This window comes from Maylandia zebra, linkage group LG7, assembly GCF_041146795.1.
Source record: "Maylandia zebra isolate NMK-2024a linkage group LG7, Mzebra_GT3a, whole genome shotgun sequence".
NCBI classification, from domain to species: Eukaryota; Metazoa; Chordata; class Actinopteri; order Cichliformes; family Cichlidae; genus Maylandia; species Maylandia zebra.
Genome location: NC_135173.1, coordinates 68,042,382 through 68,051,461, shown reverse-complemented (window position 1 = coordinate 68,051,461; position 9,080 = coordinate 68,042,382). Strand labels below are relative to the sequence as shown.

The window sequence follows — 9,080 nt, the reverse complement described above, 5'->3', positions numbered from 1 at the left end:
CTGGAAGCATCACGAGGGAGCTCGCGTATCGATGTTACCAAACGAAGGCGTCTAGCCTGGATAGCAGCTGTGAGACGAGCTCCAGTTCTCTACCAGCCACAGATATCTGTTGGTGCTCCAGACATTTTCATTCAGGTAAGATCTAAATAAGTTCATATCACTCTTTATAGCCTATTAGTTTTATTTTCTATGCGCTCTGAGGTCGTAGCAAATTAGAACAAACATCCTACTGAGTGATTTTGCAGAACTACCTTCTATTTATAAAGTTGCTAATTGTTTTTCATTATTGCAGCAAACCAGCCAATGAAATGGATGAAACAAACCCTGACTGGGTTCCAGCGCTACACAGGGGGCGCTACGAAATCCCTGCTTCAAACTGCACGCTACATGCCAATCAGATTACTTCTTCCATGTGAGGGTGAAGAGGGGACCCTCCTGGATAAGATGGTGAAGGTTTGCTGCGTTTTGGTGAAGATGTGCCCCAGTGTGGCAGTAAAACCAGGGAAATGCTCTTGTTAAATACTCTTAAAAGTCTTGTGCTCTTTATGTAGTGACAGGTTTTCAAAAGAGACAGTAATTTACAGAATGCTCGTAGTGGGTGATATTATTTAAATGCTGTCATGATTTTGTCATTTGTGCACTATAAACGACGTGGATTCCACACTGTTACTGATGTGATGTTCTACAGAGTGGGTTTCATTAAAAACAAAAAGGCAAAAATGAGTTTGTTTCTTTATTCAACGTTTGAACAGTGGCACTCAGTCAGTACATATTCAGTAAATGCAAATTATTTACATGCCCCCTAAACATTATGGGATATTCAGAACAGAACTATGCTTGGAGAAATATTTTCCCATTAGTTGATCCTCCACAGTAGCAGGTGGGGTTTTTCTGTTTTGAGGACGGCTCCTTTTACCTGTCACTACAGATGGTCTGTTTATGTTTTGATCGAGAGCCTTTTTTTGGGCAGCTGAAGAGGAGAAGTCTATCTTATGGCCAACCTCTGGCTGTATCTTGGTCACATTACCCAGCAAAACCCAGTATGCAGGTTCATCTGTAACAGTCCTTGTGCCACAGATCAACACTGTTGCTTCTACTTTAAACAGAAGAGCAGTGACGTGGGTGCAGGTCTCCGCGACTCCGGCGTTACAGCTGCAGTGGGCGGCTTCAACCTTCCCTGTGATGCTCACAGTGACCCATGGCTGCAATGCTGGTTCATTCAGTCTTTGAGAGTGCAGCACCTGAAACACACACAGACAAAGTTCATTTAAAGACAAGAACTATGAGCCAAGGCCGACGTAAATGTGTTTTATCTACTTTCAAATCCATTTATCACAAATGTAACAATGAACGTTAGTTTGCACATTTTTAATAATTTTTCCTTTTTTTATGTATCCATCTATACAATGCTGCATGGCGTAAATCTGCCTGTTTGTGTTTTTAAATCTGCCAGCGAAAAATGAACCTAATGAAACACATACACGCAATGACATAACACACCAACTTAACACAGACTGGGGGACACAGAACATAGGAACATGAACCATGAAACAGAAGAGTATAAACACCCAAGGTAACCAAAACCACAGAATACTAATAAACTAAACAAACACGGAGTCGCAGACTCCGGATCATGACAGGACCCCCCCCCTCAAAGGCTGGCTCCAGACAGCCCAACAAGAAAAACAGCCAGAAAAAACAGAAAACAACCCGACCAGGGCGGGCGGCGGGGGTCCAGGACGGAGGGCTCGAGGCAAAACAAAAAAGGAGCACCAGAAGGCCAAAAGACAAAAAGAAAAACAAAACACGAGACCCAACCCAAGAAAACCAATGAAACGAAACACACCACAGCCCAAGAAAAATGGAGTCCAAAACAGAAAGGTCCAGGGGGCCAGCCAGGGGGCCGACAGCACAGGAGTCCAAGACAAAAGAGTTCAGGGGGCCGACCGTGCGGACGGCAACGGCGTGGATACAGTTCGGGAGGCCACGGCGGCGGCAACGGCGGCGGCAACGGCAACGGCGGCGACGTGGATACAGTTCGGGAGGCCGGCCGTGCGGACAGCAACGGCGGCGACGTGGATACAGTTCAGGAGGCCGGCCGTGCGGATGGCAATGGCGGCGACGACAGCTCTGGTCCGGGGGCCGGCCGTGCGGAAGGCAACGGCGGCCACTCAGGCGATGGCGGTCCGGGGGCCGGCCGCGCGGAAGGCAGCGGCGGCCACTCAGGCGATGGCGGTCCGGGGGCCGGCCGCGCGGAAGGCAGCGGCGGCCACTCAGGCGAAGAGACCGGACCAGGCGGGGAGGCAGGCGATGACGGGGCCGGACCAGGCGGGGCTGCAGAGGCTGGGGCCGGACCAGGCGAAGCACAGGCCGGGGCCGGACCAGGCGAAGACGAAGACTCGGATGAAGCCGGACCAGACGAGGACGAAGACTCGGATGAAGCCGTACCAGACGAGACTGAAGATGAAGCTGCAGCAGGCGCTGGTGATGAGGCCGCAGCAGGCGCTGGTGATGAGGCCGCAGCAGGTGATGAGGCCGCAGCAGGTGATGAGGCCGCAGCTGGTGATGAGGCCGCAGCAGGCGAGGATGATGAGGCTGCTGGCTGGACGGGCTCCTCGGGCCCTCCAGCTGACGAGGCAGGAGGCTGGACGGGCTCCTCGGGCCCTCCAGCTGAAACAGGAGACAAAGGCCGGAGCGGTCCCTTGGACCCTCCAGCAGAAACAGGAAACAAAGCCAGCAGGCATGGAGTCCTCTGGCAGACACGAAGACAATGGGTGCTGTACTGAGCACTGGCCCTGCTCAGACAGCACTGACACGGAGTTGGTCTCTGAGGGCTGCTCAATCTTCAGGGGTCCAGAATCAGCTGGGGACCGAGACCTAGCCTCTGGGGAAGCCCTGGAGTGCAGAACGGTGCCTGAAGCAGCTAAAGCGCGAGAAACTCCCTGACTGGACCTTAAATTTTCTCCCTGCATGGAGTGAATGAGTGGAACCGGTAATGCTGGAGCCAGAGCTACGGGTAGCGGGGGCACTGGAGCTACTGGGGCCTGCGCTACAGGCGGCACTGGAGCTACTGGGGCCTGCGCTACAGGCGGCACTGGAGACTGAACTGAAGGAGGCACTGGAGACTGAACTGAAGGAGGCACTGGAGACTGAACTGAAGGTGGCACTGGAGACTGAACTGAGAGGAGCACTGGCTGCGGGGGAGCTAACTGAGCTGAGAATGGCTGCGGGGGAGCTAACTGAGCTGAGAATGGCTGCGGGGGAGCTAACTGAGCTGCCGGTAGCTGCACAGGTGATAAGCAGCTCGCGTTGACATCCGCCACACAAAACACAGCCCCTGAATGAACAGTCAAAAAGTCTGGAAAAGACACAGAGTCCTCACTCACCACAGCCGGGGAATTAGAAGTCCGAACATCCGGCTGTGGGGTGGCGCGCCGGCGGCGCGATCTGTGTTTCCTCCCCGCAGACAGCTCCGACGGGCCGGGCAAGATCACATCCAGCGAGTCGGGCAGCGAGGCAGGAGCGGCTGAGAGAAGGTGGGGTGTGTGCCGGAGAAAAGCCTGCACGGTCGGAGGAAGCAAAGTTAGAAGCCATGGCAGGCCGGAAAAGAGCCGTTGTAGCCAACTTTCCACGGCGCGGCGAAGCTCCTCTGGAGGGTCCTCAAGCCACAGCCCGAGGAGAATCTCCACGTTATATGTAACGTCGTCCCGGAGCTCCTCGGACGGATTTACTGCCGCTGGGTCCATGGGGGCTGGTTCGTACTGTCACGGATTGCCGGGGCAAGCCGTGTGGAATTGTAGAAAGGGACCAAAAGGCGGCAGCTCTGGTGCAGGTGAGTGTTTATTCACAGAGGTGGGTAAGTACAAACAACGGTGGCGACAAAACATGAAACTGGAAACCTAAACTGGGTAAACTAATAAGACAAACCAGAAACGAGGATGCAGGGAGGTCCGGAGAAATACATACGGGAAGACGCAGGGAGACCGAGGGGAAACAACACAGACGAACCAGCAATTACTATGACAGAAGACACAACTTAAATACACTCAGAGAACACAGGGAGATTACATACAGGTGGGAACACAGCTGGGAGTGATCACGTGACGAAAGTAGGGAGACAAACTGAAACACTCACATAAGACGCAGACCTTCACAATAAAACAGGAAACACATACACGCAATGACATAACACACCAACTTAACACAGACTGGGGGACACAGAACATAGGAACATGAACCATGAAACAGAAGAGTATAAACACCCAAGGTAACCAAAACCACAGAATACTAATAAACTAAACAAACACGGAGTCGCAGACTCCGGATCATGACACTTAAAGTATGTAATGCAAGGATGTCATCACTGTCAGGATGGAGAAAACATAAAGCGCTTTATAAATGCAATCCATTATAAAGTTTGACTTTTATGAATCAGTTAATATGATAAGGAGATTCTGCAGGTCATTAATCAATGTATAAAACCAAAATAAAATGTGTTTTTAGTGACACAGCACAAACACGGAAGCAAGATGTGTAATTAGGATTATTTATAATAAATATGAATTCATTAGTGCAATTTCTTTAACCATAGAGAATAACTAAATGCGTCAGGACAATGTCACATCAGTGCACTGAACTCACTATGTTTTCCCTCTAACAGCCTCCACATGTTCTCACTGTAATTTCCCCTCATGTATGAATTCATGCTGCACTAATCTGAATGTTCGGGGGGAATCAAACGCATGTTACTCGCAGCAATCTTCCTTCCAACACAGTGTGTTTGTTTTGATTCGTGGCCTGCTAAAAGGGGGCCACACGTATAGTTTTCTATATGAGATCGCTGCAAAAAGTGCAGCCTTACCTACACTCAAAAAAATGAATGAGGTGGATTGTTCAGTGTATATTAATTATTTATTTTCATTTTACTTAAAATATATGTTTTTGTTAAGTTAACATATGTTTTTCTAATCAAGTCTACGTAATTGTGTCTATTATTCAACGTACATAATACTAATGTGTTACTTGATCGCATAACATTTAAGTTAAGTCAATTAGGATCGATATACCTTGTATATCCACAAGGTGGCAGTAATGCAAAAACAGTTGTAATGAAACCGCGCAGAACAAGAAGGTTTCACGGCTTGTGCCTGCTCATGCGCAAGACTTCAAATTTAACTGAAAAAGGCTGTTTTGGCGCCAAGCTGCTGTTTCTTTGAGAGGTAAGACCACTTTTTTCTTTGACTATGTTGTGTAGTATCTATATGTCCAGCATGGTTATATTTTGCGTTTGTCTTACAAGACATGTTATATCGTTTGCGTGCGCTTGTTTTACATTAGTTTTACTGGGTCCTGGACATGCTTATTTTGTGGACTGTGTAAGAAACATTTTTATTGTTTTTTGTTTTATTAAGGGATTAGCTACAGGGGTTCATGGGGTTATTCTTTCAAGGGGTTATTTTTCCATTTGCTTTCTTGGGATTCCTTTTCTGTAATCCGAGAGTCGGAAATATCGAATAGGATAGCAAGGATAGCATAAAGTGACATTTAAAATCCAAAAAGTCAAGGGCGAAAGCCACTGTGACACCATTGTTCTGCTCTATCAGTAATCTGTATTATGTAAAAATGGTCTGTAAATACAGCATGTTTCCTAGCGGAGTTATACATATCAATGTAGTTATAGATTACAGTTTGTGAAAGTACACACTTAATTTTTTTAATAAAATTATTCAAGACATATGAGTGGACAGACAATGGAGGTCGACAGACCTGGTGATAATTGCTTCTATAGAAAGTTAGCACATGGCAGTGTCAATCTCTTGCTTTTCTTCTGAGTAGTATTTTATTTAGTTGTAATTCAAACAATAATTTGCTTCTTGAAATTAAGTAATGAATTTCTTGTTTTACTTTATAAATCTCAGATCCTGCCTTTACCTGCTCCCTCCTATACTGATGTGGTGTATGTGGTATTGCTGAGCTTGTATGTGGTATGTGAACTGTTATACTTTTAAAAACAAAACTGTTTTATAAGTTAAGTTTTCTTTAGTGACCCATCCCATGCCCCTGTTATTTCTTCTCCACATCTGAACCATGGTAAAGGTTGCAGTTCAAGGGCCTGAGGCATGAAATTCTTTTCAGATCAGCTGTGATCAATATTTTTTGGAACTTGATAAATAACAATAAAAGCTGTAATGGCTCCATTAGCATTTTGTGTAAATGTTTGTGTTAAAATTATAGCTTTAATGAGGTCTTACTACATTAGTTTTAGTTTGTATATGTGTACATATAGTATGTATATTTACAGTACAGTATGTTGTGTTTGTTGACATATTTTCAGGTGGAAGCAGAATATGTGAGGATTACTACTGCTGCACATGTTCCAAGGCTTTTTACACAACTTGACCAATACACTGACCAGCTCATAAAAGTCTTCAAGAAAAAAGGAGGCGTTGCAGGGAAGAAAATTAGACAAACTTTGGCCCCAGCCACACAGGTGCGTTATTCTGTTGGTAGCAAAATATTATGGCTAATAAGATCATTTTCAAATTTAAACAGCTAGTGTATGGTAGCTGCACAGTGCACTTACATTTATATTAAGCAAGACAAAGTTTGGTACTCAAAACGTTGGAAAATTTAAATTACCTAAACATATGTAAAATCTGATCCTTTGATTTAGGTTAAACCAGAAGTGAATGTTTTTATGTTATGTTTTGAATGCAAAAAAGATGATGTATTAGTTTGTCTTTACCTCCATTATGGACATATATAATGTGGTGGAAACCCTGCCCAACAGGTTAACTATTCATGTCCATGTGATGATTAGTTGGTCTTGTGTACATGTCTATCTGTGCAGTGGATATGTCATTCATTTTGCGTATAATGTGAGTTTCTGTCATCCTAAAGTATATCTGTTTTCTCTTCCTGTATCTCTGCCACTCTCTACAGAAGGAAACCATTGAAAAGGGGAGGGAGTGTGTCCTCAGGGCACTACCTTTTTACCTGAATGAAGACCCAAGCATCCTCTTCAAAGAATAATTGGTTGGTAATTTTAGTTTAGTTTTTTATCTGTATTAAACCAAATTTTGAATAACTAATGTTGTTGCATGTTGTTGTTGTTGTAATTTGCATGGAACCTGTTTAAATGTTTTGGGAAATCTTCTTGTATACCCAAACTATTTATATTTATCGTTGAATCTGTAGTCTGAAATAGTGGCACACTGGGGTGCATGTTCCTAATATTGTGTTTACGTCATTAAAGGGTAGCTTTGGCCCTTTTTCTTTCTTTTTTTAAAACTGGATGCCATTTTTCTATGTTTTTGTGTCTAAGCTACAGCTGTTCAGAGGGAGCTGGAACAAATTACCCTTGCTATCTTTACCATCGAAAGAGCTGATGCCAGCACTCCTCCAGCCGATGTGGGTATAACCATCTAGTGTGTCCTGCATGACCTGGAAGACCTGGCCTCTGCATGTGCACTCTTAATGGGTGGGATATATGCACTGAATCTCAGTTAACCTCAAGACTGAAAGCTTTCTTTGAAGTACTTCAGAAGCTCTTCCTTCATCTGTATGTCAGCATACTCTTGACCAAGGTACAGTTGCTCAAGAATACACTGAATGAATAAGCCAACCTTTAATTTGGATGATGAATGTTCTGTCAGATGGACAGAAGTTTTTCGGAGGCTGAATGGGAATAAAATGGTAATTTGTAAATGACAGATAACGGGAAAATTACATTTAAGAGAAATTTAGAACATTTTGAAAAGTTTGTAAACTACTACAATTTGAGAGATTTTACTGTTGTGGGGGGCTAGTAAGAGACAATCAAAAGTATTGAGATTTAAAGGATTTAATTGAGAGATGATACTGCACCAGAAATGTTGAAGGGTGGTGTGTATATTAGCGTTCAAGGCATATTGTTATGAGGTGGAAATATGTTCATATTCAGTTTGTGTTACATTGTGTGCATTGTAAAGGTAATTGCAATACATACTAAAAATAGGGGTAAGTTAGGAGGTTGATCTGATATCCTCGTGTTGGTGTTGTTCCCAGATCATCATACTAAATGTTGTTCCAGGATCAACATTGCAAGTGACCAATCAGAATGTTGTGACGTCATACTTTTGCGACTTCGGGAAAAACCGGCGTAAAACAAAAAACTGTACTTAAGCTGCGTGAAACCGCCTCTGTCCACCGATCAACTGACCCTAACCCTAACCGTAACCCTTTAATAAACAGTAAGCAGAATTGATATTGTCCTTGCAACATTGGAATTTCATAAATGCACGAATGGCTTGGCGCGCAAAAGAATAACATCACAACAATGTGACAACATTTTCATGATGGTCTGGGAACAACACCAACACGAGGATATCAGATCATCCAAGTTGGGAATGCAGGATGAATGTATATTTTGTGGACTTTTAAAGACGAACAATTGTTTCCATGTTAAAATGTTTACATCTGAAGTTTTTTGCCCAAACACTGGTAAAATAAATGTTGACAGTGGCAAGTGTTAAATGGTTACTGCTGTGCTGTTGCAAAAAAACTGAACGCTGACAAGCTGTTTTATTGTTAGACCATAATGTTGGCATGTTTTGTTAAAGTTTTATTTGGGATGGTGATGTAATTTTCTTTGATTGCTAATATCAGTGGACTATTTATTATTATTATTATTATGATTATTATTATTATTATTATTATTATTATTATTGTTGTTGTTGTTGTTGTTGTTGTTACATAAATTTTTTTTAAATTGTGGCTGTTGAGGTGGACACTTCACTTTGCATTGTTAAAGGAAAGCACTTCATTGGCATTGTGTTACTGGACTGACCCTAAGCAATCATTGCAAATAGCAACTTTGCTATCCATTTTAGACACTAAAAGAAAAAAACACTCACAGACCTTACTAGCATCACATGTGCATAACTCAAGTGTCATCTTATCAATGTGTTATGTGATCTTCAATGCGTTTTTTTTTTTTTCTCTTCTATTTCTGGTAGATACAGACATTTAATTTAAAGTCTTGATGTTGCATCTGTCTACATACTGTTAATTACTAACCCTAATGAGCTGTTGTGTTTTAT

The 9,080-nt window shown here is 43.6% G+C and overlaps 1 long non-coding RNA gene across 2 annotated transcripts; it reads left to right on the top strand.

The window, feature by feature from the left end:
* The first annotated feature begins 4,969 nt into the window (after positions 1-4,969).
* On the top strand, positions 4,970-8,004 carry LOC106676603 (uncharacterized). 2 transcript variants are annotated; one of them, XR_003021942.2, is made up of 5 exons: positions 4,970-5,219; positions 5,919-5,984; positions 6,335-6,490; positions 6,943-7,035; positions 7,325-8,004. It is a non-coding gene; the product is annotated as an uncharacterized LOC106676603 (long non-coding RNA). The 2 variants fall into 2 exon arrangements; XR_013099609.1 differs by lacking the exon at positions 4,970-5,219 and adding an exon at positions 5,245-5,375.
* Positions 8,005-9,080: the final 1,076 nt, after the last annotated feature.